The 20,531-nt window shown below is 31.7% G+C and overlaps 1 protein-coding gene across 2 annotated transcripts in view; it reads right to left on the bottom strand.

Moving 5' to 3' along the window:
* The window catches only part of LOC111149636 (neural cell adhesion molecule 2), a 514,271-nt gene that overhangs the window by 21,235 nt on the left and 472,505 nt on the right, over positions 1-20,531 (bottom strand). The window lies entirely within an intron of this gene.

Below are 20,531 nucleotides of genomic sequence, written 5' to 3'. Positions count from 1 at the left end.
ACTTCCTATTTTTGTTTTTTGTTTATAGTACTTTCTTTTTAAAAAAAATAGAACTTTTACACTTTTACCCAAAACGTTCCTTGATTTTAGAAACTTAAACGTTTCAATTTTGCTAACATTTATGAACTATGATGCATAAAAATAATTGTAAATTCATATTTACATTTTACAAGTGAATTTTTATTATTGTTTTTGATAAATTATCGTTATTAAGGTCTAAGGTTTTAGATCATTTTCATTCTTCTGGTTTTAGATGTGCATTTCACTGTGACTAGAACTCAACATGGCTAAATATCATTCCTTTTTTAATTGTTATTCATATAGCAAGTTATCTTTCTGGTCATTCCCATACTACTGTATGCCAAATGAAAATCTGTCTTCATCTTTGTAAGAGTAATGTTAAAATAAATGAAAGCAAAAGAATTATTAAAAATTCTCTTATTGTCACTGACAGATGAAATTGACTTTTGCCTGGTTTGGGATAAAAATATATTCTTTTTTTTTTTTTTTTAAATTCCCTTCCGTAATTCACTTGCCTTCTTTACCTCATCATCAGATTTTGTTGTTGTTGTTGTTGCTGTTATCATTATTGTTTCTTTTGTTGTTATGGTTATTTTGTGCATTTTAGACACATTTGTCTTCACTGAAATAAAAAATAAGATTGAAACTTTCAACAGATTATTTCTAAGTGAATCAAAACCTCCTCCCTAAAATAAAGACTGTACCTCTTTTGTGTTCTAACCTTTTCTCTGTCATATCTTGGTTCCCTTTTAGACAGCATCTAGTATTCATGAGATAATGAAATCATTTACATTATTCAGACTCCTGACAAAATGCACTTATTAGCAACTTTTTAAGTTCACTTGAGTTCATATTATTCAGATTTTTAACTGCTTAGTGAACTAGCTGAATGAAATCTGCGGGTACAACATGAATTTTCAAGCATGCACCTTCTTTCTCTCTTTCTTTCTCTCTTTCTTTCTTTCTTTCTTTCTTTAAGATTCTGTTTATTTTACAGAAAGAGACAGCAAGAGAGGGAATACAAGACTGGGATGTGGGAGAGAGAGAAGCAGGCTTCCTGCTGAGCAGGGATCCTGATGTGGAGCTAAATCCTAGGACCCTGGTATAATGACCAGAGCCAAAGGCAGATGCTTAATGACTGAGCCACCCAGGCGTCCCTCAGGCATGCGGTTTTCAACGAACAATGTAAAGAAAAACAGTATGCAATACTAGTAATATCTTGTGTGGCTGTGAAAGAGCATTGTTACCAGGGAAAAGAAAACTGCAGAGTTTTTTAGAAGGGATTGCATTTTGGGAAACGAAACTTGTGATTTTAAAATTCAAAATCTTGAAAAATATATATAAAAATGAAAAGTTATAGTTATGAGAGAAGTATATAACTGCATGAAATTACACTATTTGTAAGTGTATTGTGACCAGTCTGACATATTTTTATTTTTTAGGATCACCTACACGTAATTTGCTGTGCATTAAAGGGGCATGTATTGAGTTTATGGGAGCTCTCTCAATAATTTAAAAACAAATTATGAAAGTTCATGTCAGAGATTAATACTTGATAATCCTTGATAATACTATTTGTGGATCCACACATTAATTTAAAAGGGATATTTTCAGATTAAAAAAAAAAGATTTATTTATTTATTTTAGAGAGAGCAGGAGGGACAGAGCATGTGGTGGGAGGGGAGAGGAATAGAGGGGGAGATAGAGAAACTCATGCAGATTCCATGCTGAGCTTAGAGCCCAGTTCAGAGTTCAGTCTCACAGCCCTGTGATCATGACCTGAGCCAAAGACAAGAGTTGGACATTTAACCTACTGTGCTACCCAGGTGCCCCTGAAATTTTCAGATTTTAAATATTGTAAGTAAAATTCATCAATAATTTTGCAGTATTATTCAAATATAATAACAAGGCATACTGTGGTTACATCTATCTGTTTTAAATCCTCAAGCTATTTTCAATACATTTTAATAAGGTGATTGTGTTTTTTCTAGGTATACTCAGTTAAGCAATATTGATGTAGATGGTTTCTTGCTTACTACCAAATTTCTTTGGAGGAGAGTGAAGTTGTATTTTACATTACCTATTTCTTAGCACTGTGTCTCCATTTTTTTTAGTCCTTTTGATTCTCATGTTAAAATGTTCTTTACACGTATAACTATTATTATGTGTATATATATATATATATATATATATGTATATATATGACATATATATTAAGTAAATGATAATCCAAAATTTCCCTTCAAATCCTTCTCCCTACTAGGAAGTATTGTTTGGGAGAAGGTGGGTTAAGAGGGCAGACTTTTATTTATTTATTTATTTATTTTATTTATTTATCTATTTATTTATTTATGTTTACTATTTGATTTGGGGCAAGACAATTAGCTAATTGATGATATTTGGTTTGGTAATGGGAAGGGAATTGTAAACATGTATATTATATGAATGGTATTTATAATTATAAAACTCTATACATTTTCCTAAGAATGTCTTTTCCTATATAAGTTTGTTTACAAAGGCAAAATTATAAATTAACTATCTTTTCAAAATATTTTCTAGTCCTTTGATATTATAGAAATATTTTTGCCCAAGGCTAAATTGGGCAAAAATACATGACCATCCTTTATTCTAGCACAATTTTATTAAAAAAAATTATCAAGCGGTTGTGAAGATAAAATATGAAAAAGACAAACGATTCTCTACTCTGGGGACTCATATGAATTGGGAGAGATGAATAAGACATGTAACTTAGAAACTGAAATGCCATGCAACTGTTTGCTTAACTCGTGGTAAAAATTAGTGTGGCCTGAGCAGATAGGTGGGAAAAGCCTATAAATTAAGTAGTTAGTGGTCAAGTAAGACATGATAGAGAAGACAATGTTTGAAAAGTATTGAAGTATGAGAAGCTTTCCAGGTGATGAAAGGAGTCTATTTCAGTCAGAACATGCTGTGAACAAACATGGAAATGTATGAAAATAAATGGTATGTTTTGACATTAGCATAGATAAACAAATATTAGAGGTGAGATGTTGAGTATGATGGGTGCAGGTTGGAGTTAAGTGATAAAAGTGATGAAGTTCATAAGAATGGACCCTGCAACCGAGTAGATAAATAAATCACCCAAAACAAAATTGACAACCACCACCACCACCACCACCACCAAAACCTCACAAGTATGATCTTTTCCCAAAAGATGGCAGAGAGTTCTTAGAGATACATAGGAAAGTAGGTCCTGTTGCAGGGAGGGAGCTAGAGGAGGCCTGGGCTATGGCTTAGAATGTCTGGTCAGCTTTCCCTCTCTCCTATTCCATGCCCATTTCCATAATGCAACCAGGCTTGTCCATCGCTGCTTAATGTTTGAAGCAGTGAGAAAATAGACTCATCCTAGAACATGTGATTAGTGATTGACTCAACATTCGATAATGAGTGTCCATTAATATATTTTAAAAATTAATATATTTAAAAATAATAAAAAATAATATTATCATTCACATAATATATATTTACAATTATGTATAATTATTCTGTATACTTTTAAGTGGAATATCATTGCAAGTGGCTTATCACCTTCACACCATTTGTTTGTTTATTTTTAATCTACAAAATCCCCCTTAAGGTTTTAGTATTTATCTTTAGGGAACAATTCCCTATAAAAAGAAACACTCAAAAATATAAAGTTATTATTGTTCCATGGGAGTGTTGATGAAAACCTGTTACACTCTCAGAAAAAGTTAAAATAATATATTTAACATAAGAAAAAGAATGAAATAAAATGTGTTAATTTTTTTTTTAAAAAGTTGGCTAAACACTAATAGATAACAGCACTTTTTTGATAAATGTTTCAAATAACTGAAAACTTTAGAAATGAATATTTGTGTTTCACAAATCTGGTGCAATGATAAACCATGAGAGCTCGTGAAATACCTAAAGTCCTTGCACAACAGAATACCTATGCCCTTAACTACACTGACATTTCAAATCGCTAAGTGTACCTGCATAGAAACCACTGACCCTTTCACAAAAAAATGAAAGAGATGCAAAATATTTTATATGTCATATTTATTCAAACTGCTACTTTTGAAATTTATTCTTATTTATTCACTAACTCCATACTTTTTCCATATGCAGTTTAAATTTTATTATATGTGTCCAGTTTTCCTTGGTCAAAGTGATTTAGGTATTTATTGTAAGATAATGAAGGTTTTTATTGGCTTATAGGAAAAAAACCTTCTTAGACTGGAATGAATATGACCAAAATAGACATCAGCTAGTGTTAAAGAATTGAATAATTTAACTTTAGTCCCTTGGTTTAACCTTTAACTGGCAAAATTCTTTTTTTTCTGTTAATATTAAAAGGCTATTCCATAAATAGAAAATAGAATTCTTTGCACAAATAGAAATATCTTTCTTTTCTTGTTCTTTTTTTTTTTAAGATTTTATTAATTTGAGAGAAAGAGTGGGTGCGTTGGGTGGGGACAGAGAAAGTAAGACAAGCACATTCCCTACTGAGCTCAGAGTCCCACAAGAGGCCTGACCTCAAGACCCTGAGACGAAATCAAGATGCTCTCCTGACTTAACCACACAGGAACCCCAAAAATACCTTTTTTCTTAAACACTGTATTACAAAATTGAATCACACCCATATAGGATTAAATTACAATTTATATTTTTAAATTGTTGAAACTCCAAACTGTTTAATCTATTATGAAATTATTAAGTCTACATACCTTTGAATTTTATAAATATGTAAGACAATAAATGAAAAATGTGAATATATGGATGGTATTATTTTCCAAAGAATTTATAACATTAGGTTTTAAAAAATTTCCAGTTTTAGACATACACTGCATTGGGTCTTAGAGACTTCAATTTCTGCATTAGGGTTATAGATTTTAAGAAGTTACATTATTAAAATTAAATATCTAAACACATAAGACCACTTATAATGTATATTATTATATAGTGCATCTAAATAGTATATTGTATTATATACTTCAACTCTAAAATAGACGTGCAAATTTTCAATATATTTAAAAAATGCATCTAAGGTATCCTTCCCTGGGCAAATGGATAAACTATGGTACATCCAGACAATGGAATATTATTCAGTGCAAAAAAAAAATGAGGGGTGCCTGGGTGGCTCAGTTGGTTAAGCAACTGCCTTCAGCTCAGGTCATGATCCTGGAGTCCTGGGATCGAGTCCCACATCAGGCTCCCTGCTCAGCAGGGAGTCTGCTTCTCCCGCCAACCTCTCTCCTCTCATGCTCTCTCTTTCTCTCTCTCTCTCAAATAAATAAATAAAATCTTAAAAAAAAAAGAAATGAGTCATCACATCATGAAAAACATGAAAGAACCTTCAATGCACATTATTAAGTGAAAAAAACCAATGTGAAAAAGCTATATAGTATATGATTCCAACTATAGACATGATGGAAAAGAAGCTTTAGAGACTGTAGAAAAGACCAGTGGTTGCCAGGAGTTAGGAGAGAAGGACGGATGAATAGGCAGAACACAGAGGATTTTTAGGGCAGTGAAGCTATTTTGTAAAATGCTATGATGGTGGATAGATTTCATTATGCCTTCATCAAAACCCATATAATGTAAAACATCAAGAATAAGTCCTAATACCAACTTTGGACTCTGGGTAAAAATGATGTCAGTGGTGTCAATGTAGGTTGACCGATTGTAACAAATGTACCACTTCCCATGTTGATTATGGGGGGGGCTATACATGTATTGGGGCAGGCATTATATAGGAACTCTGGACATTCCTCTCAATTTTGGTGTGAACCTGAAACTTCTCTAAAAGGTAAAGTCTATCTAAGAATGAGAAAAAAATACAGAATTGTATCTTTAAAATCTTCCAGTAAATGGTTATGTTGCCTGGGTTGACTGGGAATGTCTGTAAATTCGATAAGCAATCTTTCATGCCCTTTAATAATTAAAAAAAAAAAAAAGAAATGGCATCCTCAGTGATGACTGACACACAGGAAAGTTGTAAACATTTTTAGCTTTGTGGTTTAGTAGGAGGGGACCCACCAATGAATTAGACCAGACTCTGCTGTAGAGAAATATTTCTATTCCCTTAAATAAACTTTCCTTCATGTCTGAGCCATCTGATGGAACAGTAAGTCTCTGGCTAGCATAGAAAAACGCCACAATATTTTTTTCTGTTTTCTACCAATAAGCACTGCAAAGAGAATATTTTTCTTATCATTTTTGAAGAACATCAGAGTTTTGCATTTAACCCTCCATGTAACATATACATCCAGTTTAGCCTCTGTGAAATTATATAGGAACAATAGCAAATTGAAAGTTGTTCATGCATTTCTCAAATAGAAACGCTAGTTTGAAGAACTGATTTTTACTTTTGTTAACCTTACCTAAGCAGGAAAAAAAAATCTATATTTATTATAATATGAATTTTTAAATATTTTAATTATTTTTCCTTGTAATAATAAATGAGAAATCAGTAGAGAAGGAAGCATATAGCCACGATGAAAATTCTGATTCCAAGCTGTTTATTTTGATTTCTTAAAATGAAAGGGACGGATGCTGGTATAAAACCATCTAGTTATGTTTTTATTAGCCAGTATGTAAAAATATTACTTCATATTATTAGAAAATGATCTTTCTATGAACAATGTAAAAAAGTAATTTTATAAGATGTTTTCAGAAAATGTGTAAAAATCATAAAGTGATTACATTTAATTTGATATTCTTTTGGGGCTGTAAACTGAATGTGAGTTTATTACACTGATCATGGGAAAGCAGCTCTGTGTGTAGGAATTAAAGTGAGAAAGGTTATAACAAGCTGACTTGTTGAATGATTACTGGAAGGAACTGTGGCTGGTTAGTGGCCTTTCCTGAGCCACATTGATTTTTTATGAGGCAATCAAGAAGAAATCAAAGGAACTAGGTCAAAGACACAGGACCATATAAATTGTAGACTAGGGATTGAGTTATGCTATCTCCGATTCAGTGTAATTTGATAAAAAAGATAGAAGGAATGCTGAGTCAATGACTAGTCATCATTGGGCTTCTCTGATCCTCAGTTTGTTGACATAATAAGATAACAGCATTGATTAGAATATTAGAATACATTTACTCAAATCTCTTTAGCTTTTTCACAGTGACCCCAAACAATGAAGTAATATATAGGTAATAGAGTAACATAAAGTCACCATGACATCACTATACAAATATCCAACGATTCCTAGATACTTCCCATTTGATACCAGCTCACTTTCAAGGGGTTTCAGGAAAAACAAAAACAAGAACAAAGAAAACTTAACTTTCTTTCTCTCCCAATGTACAAAACTTTTTTAACTATTGAATCAATTGAAAGAAGTTTAAAAATTATAACAAAATACAGATATTACATTGACATTTTTTACTTCATAAAAACTAATTGAAATGTATACAAATATGTTTTGATGGGAGATATATAGATTAATATATACATTTGAGGGTGGGCTGTTCTGGAATAAGAAAGATTGAGTGTGCCTTAAAATAATGCAAATCTTGAAAATGAACTTTTTCACCTTTGTAATTTCTATACTATTTCATTTTTATCTGACAATGCAGCACTTGATATAATTATTTAAGAGACTTCTGCATTCATATCTAAGTCAGCAATTTTTTACTTTATAAAAACTAATTAAATAATTTCCATATTAAAGAATTATCATTTGAACCCAGGTCCAGTACTAAAAGAGAGAAATAAAATGTTTTATTAAGAGCCTTGGACCTGGATGCTAATTATGACTTTTTGTGTAAATTACTCAATCTATTTAGGCCTCACTATTCTCCTCTAAAATATGGGAGAAATGATACTTCAGAGGGATTTTATGAGGAATGAAGGAAATATTCCACACAGGATGTGGCATAGTACACATTAAGAAACAGAACTTAAGAAAAAAATCATTTTTGTTTCAAACCTTGTCTATGGTTGAGCAGCAAAACTTAGGAATTTTCTACAATTTCATTCGCATGGTGCTTAAACTGAATTACAGTAATACATTAATCAAAGAGATTTGAAAAATCTCTTTAAGCATTTACATCTGCCTTTTTAAACTTTTGCTAGCAAAGGAAACTACTTAACAATGCTTGCATTATTAAAATTATTAACTTTATTCCTGTGTTTTATTGAGATAGAATCTGACTATTTTGGTCTCCTACTTGTCACTGAAGTTTATAAGAAGACTTTGGAACTAGTTTACTATGAAAGAAACACTATTTAGTAGTGTTTCTAAATTATTTTTGCAATATGAATCTTAATTATTTGTCCCAAATAGAAGTCACTCAATGATTGTATGTTTATTACACTGTGATATTGGATTTGATCAAGTTAGGAATGAAAACACACAACAAGGACAGAAAAGATTTGTACCAGTAATAAAGAAAACACATATAACAAAGCTTTTCCTCAGTTTTCTTTATTACAACAATGGAGACACAGAGGTACAGAAAATAAAATGACATTTAATTTACTATGAAACACATGCATAGGATTACACATAGTGCTGGATATTATGTTGAGGGTTTTAAATAAGGGATGATACTGAAGACAATACATTTATAACGTACATTTTTTTCAAGAAAATAAGCCATGATGAAAACAAATGCAATTAAAATGATCAGAAATAGTCACTTTAAAACACAAGTGTTATACATAAAATCAGTGTAAGATGTGAGATAAAATATTCTTAAAGAAGTTCATGAATCATGGAGATTATTTAAGACAGTAATTTTTAATTGCTTGCAATTAAAAAAAATATTAACTAGGAGATTTATTTCATAGTGCCCATTTAGTACAAGTATATAATAAAAATAAATATGGTATAATTAAGATGCTATCTCTTAATATTATTCAATGCTTATAAATATGTTACTTTGCATTTTCATTAGTTAAAATGGAATGATAAAGAATAACTTAATTGAATTTGAACACATACAAATTAAGAAACTTTACATTATAACTAAAAATACATTTAATTAATTCACACTTAAAATGAAATTTGAGTCTACTTGAATCAACCTATCTTTAAAAATTAGGTAAAATAATAGTCTACCAACAGAGCCATAAGGACATCAGTTGCAGTTCAGATCAGCACAGATAAAATACTAGAACTCTTGAACATATGTGTTTTCCTTAGCTGTTTCAATTTCTCTTTCAATTTAGGCTTTAAAATTAATTAATAGCCATAAAAGAAGAATGGATTACTATCAGAAAATCTTTATCTGGCTCATATTATGTAAGATAAAAAAAAACCAAAGGTATTTGGAAAACACAGCATTGATATCACTCTCTTATCTCTGTCTTTATGGCAGAACAATTAAATTTAAGTTTACTGAAGTTGTTTGCCTTAGGTAAAAATTGAGAAGCTGTCAAGATGCTATTATAACTTTTATGTATTTCATCAAGTTTTTAAGTACAATAAATTAAAGAGATAATACTACAGCTTTATATTTAAAAGTTAAAAAAAGCGGTAACTTTACATGTTAACTCTACCCATTTAGATGGTAATACAGAAGAGATCAGGTTAAGGAGAGGTTAGAAAGATTTTTTTTCTTTAGTTAGGTCCTAAAATTTACTGTGGTAATACCTTCTGGATTCTAAGATAAACTATCAAGTGTTAACATTGATTAAATAATTCTCTTTATTTTTTACAACATAATCAGCTGGGAATGGAATTTTTACCAATTTCAATTCATATTGAGATAATTTCAAGGGCTATTTGTAGAATATTTGCATCTCCAATAATTTAAAATATGCAAATTTGAGCTATCCCCTCAATGAATTAGTCTTTCTGAAGGTTTTAGGACATATATCCATAGCACAAATTGTAAGACTTTAAGATTTAACAGTGATTAATGGAAAAGAAGTAGAAAAAATAAATCCTATTTATTCATGGGCAGAAATTGAGAGAAAGGGATGGAAGGCTGGAGGGGGTTGGGAAAGAGAGAAAATAACCCAGCAAGAGAGACAAAGAGGGGGAATAAAAAGAATGTAAGGGAGAGAGAATATTAGAAAGAATAAATTGGAAGGAAGGAAGGAAGGAAGGAAAGAAGGAAGGAAGGAAAAAAGCTAATATAAGAGAAAACCTACTTAATTTGTACCTATTCAAAGGTTGTTTAAAGGATATTACACCTCAAGATTTGAGTCGTAATAAAATACATTAAATGACACATGTGGATACAACCTTCATGATAAGTAAAATTATAATACATAAGGGCTAAAGAAAATTATAAATAACATTTAATTTAGGTAGCACTGTAACACACTATTTAAAGTTCTTAATGCAGCTAATGTCATAACCAAAAACAAACAGGTAGAAATTTTCAGATAATTTTACATGACTAGAGAGATTTCCTAACTACTTCAAAACTGAAAGTGTTGTTATAGGTAACGTGAGCTAACTCTTCTTGAAAACTAGACCTGAACATACTTAATGATTCTACTGTTGATATATAAATATCTATCTTAAATCACTAAAATCATTTGTAAATTTAAAATTTATTTTTCCATTCCCAGTTTAGGTATACCATATTAATAAATACAATAGTTTTCAGATGTCTAATAGAATTCATCCTGTCCCAAAAAAGATTAATTACTTCTTGCACACTTTTTTGTTGACTATAACTAAATAATCACAAATCCAAATGTTCTAAGTTGAAACTACTGTAGAATTTTCCTTATTTCAGTTTTAAATTAAATATGATAAGTCACCATTCTTACATGGAATATATTTCAGTTAAATTATAATGGCTTCCAAATTGACCCAAATTGTATAACCTATGAACTTCTGTACATACTTGTATTTTTAATTCTTAATTTATTTATTTTTTATTTTTTTAAAGATTTTATTTATTTAGTTGACAGAGATCACAAGTAGGCAGAGAGGCAGGCAGAGAGAGAGGAAGAAGCAGGCTTCCTGCTGAGCAGAGAGCCCAATGTGGGGCTAGATCCCAGGACCCTGAGATCATGACCTGAGCCGAAGGCAGAGGCTTTAAACCACTGAACCACCCACGTGCCCCTTTAATTCTTAATTTAAAAAAACCTGCTGTATATTTAAATAGTGAAAACTATTTTCAATTAAGTTATTCATGTATGTATTCATTTTATATGTCTAACTGAAATTACATACATAAATGTTTAATCCAGTGTCTAAAATATATTTATTTATTTAATGTTTTGAAATACTTAAGATATTTTGGCTAAAGGAAAGAAATTTTAAAAAATCAACTAACTTAGTAACTGGTAGAGGATACTCAAATTTCTGGAATGATTTAACATTTAGAGCTATGATCTACATATCTAGAGACACAGACACATTACATGTAATGGTTAACAGAAAACTCACCTTAACACACAAGTTCATATTTTATACATCTTAGACACAGGATTTTATTTAAGAATTTATTGGTTGAAAAAATTCACTGGATGATATGAAGGAGAGACTTAAAAGAAGTTGAATTTTTATGTTTTGTTTACCAACATTCACATTCATTTATACCCACAGGTAGATACTAATTAGACTAAACAGCTCCGTCAGATTACATAGTTGCATATAACAAAACTAAAACTCAGATAATAAAAATGATAATTTAGTAACAAAACTTACATATTATTAAGATTTTTTAAAAATCTAAGAAGGTAATTTATAATCTCTAAGGTCTCAATTATCGAAATGTTATAGCTGTGCTGTTCAGAGTTTTGTGCTTTCCTATTTCTTGTAGAAATAAACCAAAGCACAGAACATGTATGTTAAGATGTCTGAGGATCTATTTTCAAGAATTTACACATTTCTCAGCACTGCAAAATAACTGTTCTTCTAAGCATAAACATTTGGTCAAGTGATACATTGCTTATTAATTTCAGGATTAAAAACTTGTTCTGTACTTAAGTGTTTATAAAAACTAAGTGCAGAATTTGTTAAATGTAAATAATTCTGAGACAATAAAATTTTGATTTTAGATTATTTTCTCAACTGTCAAAATATCACTTTAAGTACCATGTAAACCTGACTTTGAGTATTCGTCATATCACTGTTGGTGACCTTAAGTCATAGAATATTAAATTTTTAAAATCAGCTATGTTATCTTATGAAATCCATATTCCATGTTCTCCACAAAAGCATTTTCTATCATATACTATGTCAAAATAATTTCTACATGAATCTCATGGAAGCCTTTCTCTTATTGGAAAGATTCAGGCAGGTTATAGTGAACAGGAAAAACTTCCTGGAAGAGTTATTGGCACTCTTTTCTTTCCCAGCACTTTCTGGTTATTAGTAACCAACCAGTCTACATATCTTCTCCAAATACAGACCTCCTGGAATATAACATGCACTTATAATTAGTTCTTTAATTAAAAAAAAAAAGTTGGCTGTGGTAATTTTGTTTTATTTTATTTCATTTCTTTCTTTGAGAGAGAGAGAGAGAACACAAGTAGAGGGTGTGCAGAAGGAGAAGCAGGATCCCCACTGAAAAATGTGGGGTCAATCCCAGGACCCCAGGATCATAACCTGAGCTGAAGGAAGATGCTTAACTAAGACACCCCTGCTATGGTGATTTTAAAAACAAAACATTCTCCATAAGCAGGTTAGAGTTCCATCGTGCCCAAGTCTGGGAGTCCCTTTGTCTCAGCAGAAGAAAAGGGAAGGAAATAGAAAAGTGTTTAATCTGTGGATGGATTACTTTTGGATTCTAAAGGGTCCATTGCTAGGTCAGAAGAAAGGACAGAAGTGCCTAGCAGAATTTAGAAAAGATAAAACAGACTACTAAGGAGAAGTCTAGCGTTACATCTTATGTAATAGGATCCTGTAGCTTTTTTTTTTTTTTTTTTTTTTTTTAAAGAATAAGAAAATGCTTTCATGCAGCAAAATAAATAGTTTTTGATGAGGGACTCTCAAAGCCCAGAATCCAATCATTTGATTTACCAGATAGGTATGGTCACTCTTGTGATATACATAAATCTGATAGCTTTCTAATTGTCCTGAATGAGTGTTAAGAATCATTTGCAAGAGTGTGTTTGAGAGTAAAAAGCACAAAACACTTTTCTTATTTCATAATGAATGAAAATGTCAAAACTGAAATCATTACTCATGATACTCCCTCAAATCCAGCTTCCTCTGAAAAATGGAATGTAGCAACACCTCCTTCTCACCTCAATTTCATCTTCTCTCAAGAAGTAGGTAAGAGTAGCTGATGCCAGCTCACAGTATAGTCCTTATCCAGTGAACAGGGTGCAACTTTTTAAACACATTAAAACTTAATTTATTATTTACTTTGGAACAACTGCAGTGAGATATTTTCACATAATGAAAAATGGATACTTTAAAATTGGTGTTCAAATTTAAAAGAAGAAATTCTTCCACTTTTATTCCTTATGACATTTTAGGTCAGTAAAAGAAAAACAGGCAGCACAATAGGGGTACACATCTAATATAATAAAAGTTATCAGGGTTATGTTTTATTTAAATGGTAAACACTATGAAGTTTTATAAATGTCCATAAAGTTAGAAACTTAAATTTAAAAGGATAACATTTTAAACCAATATAAAAGATCCACAATTCTACATAATAAAATTACTATTTGTACAATGTATGCTCATGGATGTTGAATTAGATTTGCAAAATAATCAAATAAAAGAGATTAGATGCAGCAAATGCTTATGTTCCAAGTAAAAGTGACATGATATTTAACAAGGTCAACTTCAGAAATTAAAGGAAACTTTAGAATGAAGCAAATTATTCAGTGAACTGTATCCTGGAAGAAACAATCCTGATTCTCTTTCTTTCAGTGATTTTCTGACAAATTATCTACTTTAAAGTTTGACAATTTGGGGAAGGGAAAATAGGCTAATTGTTCATGGGTGAAGATACATGCATTATTAGTTGGATCTTAGAAAACCTTTTATCATAATTTCAGATTAGCCTTGTAAATTTGCAGGGCATAAAAGGAAATATCATATAACAACAACATTAAAACATCCAAGACAAACTTATGGCTAGAATGAAAGAAAACCCAGCAGCATTCAGCTGCCATGACTGGCTTCTGTTTTCACCTTTATTCGCTTCACAGCATTTATCTGCATGACGGAAATTGTTTTTGAAAATAGAGTAAGAATAAAATAATTAAGGAAGAAAAGAGTAAGGTTACAAATATGAAAGTAAAGAAAAAGAAAAAAGTGACAGTAGGAAAGAAAAAAAAGAGAAAATAATTAATGCAAGATTTACACAAAGCCATTACAAATTACCTACAAAAAAATTACTTTGATACAAGACAAAGAATGGCTAAAATCTGTATAAAACATTTCTAAATAGTTGTCTCATATTAAAATCATAGCTGAGCCTCAATATTAATACTCAATATTAATAATGTTTACTACACATAAATCAGACAGTAGTTCTGTTATTAATTTTTCAAATGTTAATTATTCTCGAATGAAGATACAACTTATAACCGAGAAGGCATCTGCCATTTCACTGTGCTACTGTACTGGTAAAATCACATTGCTACTGTAGATACGAACTCATTTTATTCTGCAATGTTTACTGATAGTACTTTTCGCTGCCATTGTATCTTAGAAGAAATATTTAATTAAAGTAGTTATATTTTAATAGTGAATAAACTACTAAGAAATATCAATGAAAATTACATATTCACACAATGAAAATTGGCCATAAGAATAGAAGGAAGGAGTCCTGATCCAACTAACGAAAGGCAAACTCTAGACATATGTCATCGTACCTCTTTATTTTATTTTTTTCCTAAGATCTGATTTATTTATTTGACAGAGCAATCACAAGTAGGCAGAGAGCCAGGTTTAGGTCTTGATCCCAGGACCCTGAGATCATGACCTGAGCCAAAGCCAGAGGCTTAACCCATTGAGCCATCCAGGCACCCCTGTCATTGTACCTCTTTAAAAATAACTTTGAGAACAAATAAATCATGAAAAAATATGTTGACTTTTTCATCATGTGCTAAATTCAAAGAAATATTGTTTTTGGTGTAGTATTAATATTTAGCTTTGACTGAGATCTCCAGATAGTTAAAATAAAGTTCTTTCCAATTACTGAAACTCAATTTCACCATTGTTTTAGAATTGTTCTTATTCATATTCTGAACAGATAATAAATTTAACTTTAAGAAGGCATTTTAGTATTTGCCATGGACTTGAATATATTGTTTTTTTTGTTCATGTTGAGTTATTCAGAACTGTAAGAGTATACTAGTATTGCTTAGAACTAGATGGAGTGTTATCAAAATTATTTCACTCTTCAGTTCATTAGAAGTATAATCAAAATGACCATGAAAAGACAAAAGAAAAGAAACCTGAAAAATTTTAACAACATATGTAGTGGTGGTGATTTATATAATTCTTTCTTAGCTTCTTAAATTTGAGGAACTCCTATAGATGTATTATTACGTGCTTGAATTCATATGGTAGAATAGTTTTATCATCAGATCTCAACAATGTATGAATGGAATTACTTGTCACCAAGTTATATTGATAGTGTTAAAATTAGATGTGTTCAATTCATAGTAACAAAAGCAGAGAAAGGAAGCAATTACTAAAAGAAAAAAGTAAAGGTCTTTTGTTGTTGTTTTTGTTAAAACAGACAGTATTAAACCTGTCATAAACCAAAAGAAATGGTGGAAAATGTTTTTCAAAATAAATTTATCACCAAGAATTTTTTAAAATATTAGATTATATTCAAACCACCAAAGTACTAGTGTTTTTAGCCACAAAGATTACAGAACAAATCCATAAATGTCATTTTATCAGACTATTATTCCATAGGTTTATAATTATTTTATAAGAATTAATTTGGTGTGATGCATTAAACAATGAATCTTGAACACTGAAAAAATTAAACAAAGTTTAAAAAAAGAATTTTAAAATAAAGTTAAAAAAAAAGAATTTGTCATAACTATTCAATATTCTCATTGTTTATAAATAAAGTGAGATGGCATTATGCTGTTATGAATATTCCAAAAAAGAACAGGATTGTGATTTTGCACTCCAGTTCTATGTAACTCAAGAAACACATCTTTCAAAATAAACACATATTTAATAAAAGAAAATGAGAAAATATTATTCATCATGAAGTACTTTTTAAATTGGAATAATAAACTATGGAGAAGTGTGGTATCCTCTAATACACATACAAAGAAAAGCCAGTATTGTCGGGGCACCTGGGTGGCTCAGTGGGTTAAGGCCTCTGCCTTTGGCTCGGGTCGTGATCCCAGGATCCTGGGATCGAGCCCCACATCGGGCTCTCTGCTCGGTGGGGAGCCTGCTTCCTCCTCTCTCTCTCTCTCCCTGCCTCTCTGCCTACTTGTGATCTCTGTCTGTCAAATAAATAAATAAAATCTTAAAGGAAAAATAAAAACCAGTATTGTCAATAATATATTGTGTATATGTGTGTGTGTGTGCATGTGTATGTATACAATGTAATATATATATGTATGTAATGTAATGTATGAATGTAAGGTGAGCATATTGTTAAAAAAATAGTTCTTCGGTCCAATGATTACATGTATTCTATATTTAGCCTGTTACTTACAAAAGTTAAATATATTAAATGCACATAAGCAATGGCTTTTTAAATTCAAAAGTCCGTAAACTTATTTAGACAGTTTACAAGGCATGCTACCAAAAATGAATTAAAACTAAATTAACTTGTAAAGTTCACATCTTCTAAAACTAGAATAAAAAGACTTAAGACCTGCTAGCTTATTATAGATAACTTATTTCAGATATGAGTTTGAATTTATAATATTTACTTTAAAATGGAATAAGAAATCACACAAGAGTAGTTTTGATGACAGCATATGCAGATTATTTTCCTTATTTTATCAGTACATAATTTTAACTCTGTAGGATATCATGGACATAAAGGCTCCCAAATTCACCGTCACCCATCATAGCCTTTAACATTGCCCCAAGAAACTTCTAGAGCCAAACAGAACAATGCTTGAACTATAAAGGCATGTCTTCAACGTGGCTTTCCGTGAGGCTTGAGTAGCCAGTGGATTGAGGATTTGAGTCCGTGGTTACAGTTAACTAGACATTATTTTGTAACATTTTTATAAATAATCTTTTCTTCTTCTTTCCCCTTTTCTAGGAGGCTGCTATTGCTTTGTATCAGCTGCCCAGTTTAGAGAGGAGGAATTCTTTCTCCTACCTTCTCAGATAGCTTTTTCTGACTTCTTGACTGCATGATCAACTACAAAACACACTCGAGCATTTTTCATCCTAAAAGTCTTTCTAACACTGTTTCTTTTCTTTTTTTTTTTAACTCTGCTCACCTTCATAGAAAACCTTCTTACAAGCATTAAATAAACATGGAATCTAAACCTCTTCACCTCACATAAAATCCTCAGCCCACTCCTACCTAATTTCTCTCTCAGCCACTTCAGCAAAGTTGTATGTATGAAGGACACTTCACATCTCTTTCCATTGAGTTCCACTGACCTCTCAGCAGCATCTGAAGTGGCATGAGATTTATAGCTTTTCTTCTTGAAAGATGATTCTCTCTTAGCTTCCAAGATACTACAGTCTTCTCTTTTGCCAGGAACTCTACATCTTCGTCTCAGAGGGAGGGGGTAGGGGCTGCTGTGGTTTCCTCTTCCTGTACAATATCTTAGTTCCTTGGGACTCAGTTCTTCATCCTCTACTCAGTTACCCAAGAAGTACTCCTTGAATATCTGTGCTGTGCCAGTCACCCTTCTAGGTACCAGGGAGACATCTATGAGTATTTTAGATGTCGACTCCTTTTCATAGAGCTTAGGTATTACTCAATGTCTAATTTTATCCTCACCCAGGTTTCAAATACCATTCACCTGTTAACCTGTTAACATAATAATATATGTTTCCAATCTATGGCTATCTTCTCATCTTTATACACATACATATAACTACTACTTGACATTTCAAACGTAAAAACCACCAAACCGATCTTGTGTTTGATCCTATTCTCCAAATCCTGCTCCTCAAATTCTTTATCCTGAGAGATGATGCCAACAGTGTTCCCACTATCCAAGCAAGAAACTCAGTCATCAATATCTACTGAATTCAATATGTTACACGTGTAAGGTTAACCTACATCTACACTGTGTCCAGAATTTACTCACAGTTCTCTTTTGCTCCTGCTATCACTTTTTTCCAAGTGTTCTATTCACCCATCTCTTCCTTTCACCATCTGAGCTAGATTAATCTGTCTGTAATGTCTATCTACTCATATAACGTCCCTGCTTCAAATGATTTCTTATTGCTTCTAAGAACTTTTTTTAAGATTGTTTATGTCATTTTCAGAAGACCTTGGATTATCTGGGTCACAGATCCCTCTTCATCCTTACTTTTGTTCACACTTCCAGGTTCTCTTCAACCATGTTTTATCTACTTCCCAGGCAGAGGCCACTTTTATATATGACACTTTCCTTGGAAGACTCATTTCTTGTAAGTTTCTTTTGGAAAGGGACTTTCTAAAGGAACCGTTCCCGAACTCCACCCTCTCACAAGTTAGGTACAAGTGCCAAACCCCTTCATGCAGCATACAGCACGAACACATCTATTAGTTGCAATTATTTGGTCATTATTCTAACCCTAGGCTTTATGCCTACCTTCCCTACTAGATTGTAAAGTCCCTGAAGGGCAGAGGCCAGTCTGTATTTTTCACAGGTCATTCCTCTGTACCCATGTCTGTCCTTCTCACAAAGTAAGACCCTAATAAATATCTGGAACAAATGAATGAATCCTAATATAAAAGGACCAGAAGAAACTACCTTAGAGATAAAGAAATGCGTATCAAGGGAAATTAAGTAACAAGAGCTAAGCTGAAATTATAAACCGTAATTCTTTTTACTTATCTTCTAAGTACTGCCCACAATCTGATTCTGAAACTCAAACAAAATATGTTTTTATAGTAAATGTATCATAATATATCTTAGGTATTTTTGTGCCTGTATATGTATGTATGTGTCTATATATGTATGTATATATGTATATACATATATTCTTATTTACCCTTTTGTCCATACTTACTTTTGGTTTTTATTAACAACAATTACTTTAAGATTTTATTTATTTATTAGAAAGAGAGAGAGAGCACACACAAGTAGGGGGAGCAGCAGAGGGTAGGGAGAAGCAGACTCCCTGATGAGCTGAGGGCCTGATAAGGGGCTCAATCCCAGGACCCCAGAATCATGACCTAAGCCAAAGGCAGATGTTCTACTGACCGAGCCACCCAGGCATCCTTCAAAAATGTTTTTTTATAAAAAATAACAGGGACTCTGGAAGTAACCTACCTAAAGTCTATTTTTTTCACAATCTATTACCTGTAAAATGTTACTAAAATGTTGTCTTCCAACTTCATGCAAGATTAATTTTATCTTGATAAAAATAATTATTTTTCTCCACACATATGAGCTGAATTAAAGATTGAAGAAAATGGAGTTGACTGCTGCAATCCTCCTTTGAAGATTCTGACTCAGATTTAGAATCATATTTATATCATGTTGCTGATATCTGCATAGAGGATAATTACTGCAAAAATAAGATGTATTTGTAGAGGTAGTTACTGATGTTTAAAACTAACAGAGGCAATGAACTTGATAGTATATTCAACCATTATTCTTAGGTGTATCATCTTATTAAGGGTATTGGATTTGTCATATGACTAAAGTAGCTCTGACCTTGAAACAGATCCCTTAACCTTCCAAATTTACATCTGTAAAATGAGTATAATTCTTCATTGTTCAATTCAGATTCAGAGATATACAAATGAGATAATGAGATAACAAATGCACAAATACTTTGTAAATTTTTTAAAATTCCATTACAACATATCAGGTATTAGTCCTAGATGCTCCCAGCTTCCTAATTTCAAACTGTAATTGGAAGCACTTATTAATTAATATGAGCAATACAAAGCCAAATATCAATTACTTTTAACCAATAGTAATATACATATAACCAATAGTAATTATTATTTTTTAAGGTTTTTTAATTTATTTATTTGACAGACAGAGATCACAAGTAGGCAGAGAGGCAGGGAGAGAGAGAGAGAGGAGGAAGCAGGCTCCCTGCTGAGCAGAGAGCCCAATGCGGGGCTCGATCCCAGGGGTCTGGGATCATGACCTGAGCCGAAGGCAGAGGCCTTAACCCACTGAGCCACCCAGGTGCCCCAATAGTAATTATTTTTTAACAGAAAGATTAACTGTATAAAGATGCTTTCAATTTGGAAAAAAAAGATGTAGTATTTCACAAACTCATAATAATGAGATTAATATCAATTTGAACTCACAAGAGGGCTAAGAGCATGTCTGAACTAACACACTTTATCTTTTCCCAGTCTCAACAGTGTTATGTAACACTACAGACACTCTAATATAATATGACTTCAATAAGTCACGCTTATGAATATGCTGCTCTCATCTCTACATTATACATATGAAGAGTATATGTATATTGCATATATGCATACATGTATGTATA

The sequence above is a fragment of the Enhydra lutris genome, unplaced genomic scaffold (genome assembly GCF_002288905.1).
Source record: "Enhydra lutris kenyoni isolate GAN:26980312 unplaced genomic scaffold, ASM228890v2 scaffoldscaffold2, whole genome shotgun sequence".
Taxonomy (NCBI): domain Eukaryota; kingdom Metazoa; phylum Chordata; class Mammalia; order Carnivora; family Mustelidae; genus Enhydra; species Enhydra lutris.
Note: the sequence above shows the minus strand (reverse complement) of the source record. Positions and strands in the feature narration are given on the sequence as shown.